Source organism: Hylobates moloch, unplaced genomic scaffold (assembly GCF_009828535.3).
Source record: "Hylobates moloch isolate HMO894 unplaced genomic scaffold, HMol_V3 SCAFFOLD_31, whole genome shotgun sequence".
NCBI classification, from domain to species: Eukaryota; Metazoa; Chordata; class Mammalia; order Primates; family Hylobatidae; genus Hylobates; species Hylobates moloch.
This window is the reverse complement of record NW_026652306.1, coordinates 2,528,718-2,531,874: the sequence shown is the minus strand read 5'-3', so window position 1 is coordinate 2,531,874 and position 3,157 is coordinate 2,528,718.

Genomic DNA, 3,157 nt, shown 5'->3' with positions numbered 1-3,157 from the left:
CAGTGGCTCACGCCTGTAATCCCAAACTTTGGGAGGCCAAGGTGGGCGGATCACCTGAGGTCAGGAGTTCAAGACCAGCCTGGCTAACATTGTGAAACCCCGTCTCTAATAAAAATACAAAAATTATCCAGGTGTGGTGGAGCGTGCCTGTAGTCCTAGCTACTTGGGAGGCTGAGGCAGGAGAATCACGTGATTCCAGGAGGTGGAGGTTGCAGTGAGCTGAGATCTAGCCTGGGCTGGAGCAAGCCTCCATCTCAAAAAATAAAAAATAAAAAAATAAAAAAATAAAAGAAAGAAAGAAAAAAGAAGAAAAAAAAAGAAGCTGTGATATTTTAAATACCAAAACAGTCAGTAGCAGGCTTCTCCCTCTGGGGACTGGAGAGTTGCTTTACCCCAGCCCTTCCTTAAGCAGAGATTCTTTTTGTGTTCCCAGAAAAAGCCTTCAGGCAAAAGTTGCACGCTTGCAGTTGGAAGTCAGCTGAAAAGCGTTGAAATGAAAAGGTTTGGGCAACACAAGGAAGGCACTCACTAAGTGAGTTACTCTTGGCACTCTTTCTTGAGAAGAGAACCTTAAAATTGCTTAAAAAATAGGATTTTTACATTTGAAATTATTCAAAGAAAAACAGCCACACATGGCATCCAAGGGGAAGGATTCAAACCAATGATAAATTCTGAGAGGTTAAAGTTCTACAAAGACTTCTTTCATAATCTTTTGTTTACATAAGATGATTCACAAAAACCAGACTTGGTGACAAGATACGTGAGTATCAGACTTGGTGGTATTGATTAGATAGTCCTACCTTGGATTTAGGTCATTTACATAGTAATTGTAGAAATTATTTTTGGTTGAAATTTTCACCCAAAATACAAAAATTTTCTTCTAAGAATGGGCTAGATTTCTTACACTGCATAAAAATGAGAGAAATAATTTATGCCTTAAAAATTCTCAGCATTCTTGTCTAATACATCGTATGATACCATCATTTTTACAAAACCACCTTATTTGAGCTATTTATGCTTTTGTGAATGTTTTGTCCATGTCTAGAGTGACTTTTCTGATGCTCAATCTAATGTGTCTTCTTCAATATTCTTTCCTGCAATATGACTTGATACTAGGTCTTAGGTACTGGATTTACTAATTTATAAAATGACTGATCAATATAACAAAACATAAATAAAAACAAAAATTAAAGCAAAATTATTTATCAGTTGTTAGCATGGACATGAGATTGATCAACAAAGTTTTCTTTGTTGTTCAGCCAAATGTTGAATGTTAATATTCTAGATCATATATTTTTGAAAAAATTACTTGAGTTATTGTACTTTTGTTTCATGATTTGTTGATTATTTTCCCTTTTGTTTATTCATGTGTGTGTGTTTTAATCAACACTCTCTCATCCATTCTATTTTGACTTTATCTCTAACTACATAGACTGATTGAAATTAGAGTGAAGATTAATGTACAAGATAAATTAGTGCTGTCTCTTATATAACTTGCTATACAAATAATGATAAGCAATATCAATATATTTTAGATGTTTTTGGTAATTTCTGTAAAACTAACTGAGTATGTGAAGATGTGACATATCATTTACCACTCTCGTTGATAACTGACCAATGAGTTGAGCTTTGTTTCATATATCATGACATATATCTAACCTGTGGCAGGCTAACAATAGAGAAGAACAGGCTCATTTTATTACTATTCTCTTCTGTTCCAGGAGGAATCTCACTGCAACAATAAAAACAGATGTATAAATTAGAATATTATTAATGGAGTTGAATCTCCTGTCATAACCTATGTTTTAAGGATTTAGGCAGCTTAACAGATAAGGTATATATCAAATTGCTACATGGCTATAAATTAAGAAAACATGTTGATAACAGTACTTAGTTAATTTTTGTATTTAAAGTCCAAGTCAACAGAGCTCGTTTGAAATAAAGAATTGATTTATTTCAGTTTCATTCAAACAATATAAACGGAGGGTTTCCATGTGCCGATCACCCTGCTCAACGCTATGAATGAAACACTACTGTTTGAATCTTTCCCTTTTCTCCAGGAAGCTACAACTCATTTGGTGACAATGAAACATCAATACATAAAACAATTTGAGTTGACCATGGAGCTGCTTTTAATCAGCCTAACATAGTTGCTGGAAGCATCTACTAAATTAGTTTTGTTCAGCTACAAGTTCAATTCCAAACTTAACATCATTGCCCTTGCTGATGTGGCTCTCAGCCAGGGTAGGCAAGAGGCTAACAAAATTTTTCCAATTTACTCTAAGCAATTTGATTTAACTGGCAGTTGTTACCTTTGTGTCCCATCTCCAAACAGGCAGATTTAGAGCCTTGCAATATCCAGGCAGGCTGCACGCCAAGGTGTCAGCACCTCATTGTAACTGCTTGCCCTGGCTCTTCCTACCGTAATCTCTGTCAACAGCAAACAGATTAACATTTCACAGTCAAAACACAGGGCAGTGGCTAAAACTCCAAGTAATGTGTGTGTGTGTGTGTGTGTGTGTGTGTGTGTGTGTGTGTAATAGAAGCTTTTCACTTGTTTGGACAATACAGTAAAATATCTTTCTTGTGTCCCAAACTTGGCAGGAGGCAACCGATTTCTCAAGGTATTTTTACGAAGATGTATACAATTTATAAATCAAAATGATTTGTAATATTAAGTAGGTGGTACATATGCATAAATACAAAATCCAAACCTCAAATCACCAGTTGTGTTGGCTCTAAAGTGGATTATGTTGATTCAGAAGGCATTTGGCTACGTACTGCAAGCATAAAAATGTACTTGAGAATGTTCAAATGCAATGTTGCATGGTTGGTTATTCTTTTGCCTAGATGTGCAGTGCTTATTTATGTTTGTATGTGTTTGCAATAAGTTTGGAAATATTTCGTTGAATTGCAGAAGCAGGTATCTTTTTTGAAGAGTGTATCTGTTCCACATGCATAACTCACTGATAAAACGATGAAAAGCCAATATGAGCTCTGTGAAACCATTCTTCTTTTCCAAAATTAGAATTGGCTTTCTCACTTCACCTGACTATCATAAGAATTTAGGTCATAAAGATCCACGGACAAGGAACATGGTTATTCAATACAAAATCATTGAGTAAATCACCTAGTAAAGATTTTTGTAACTATATTC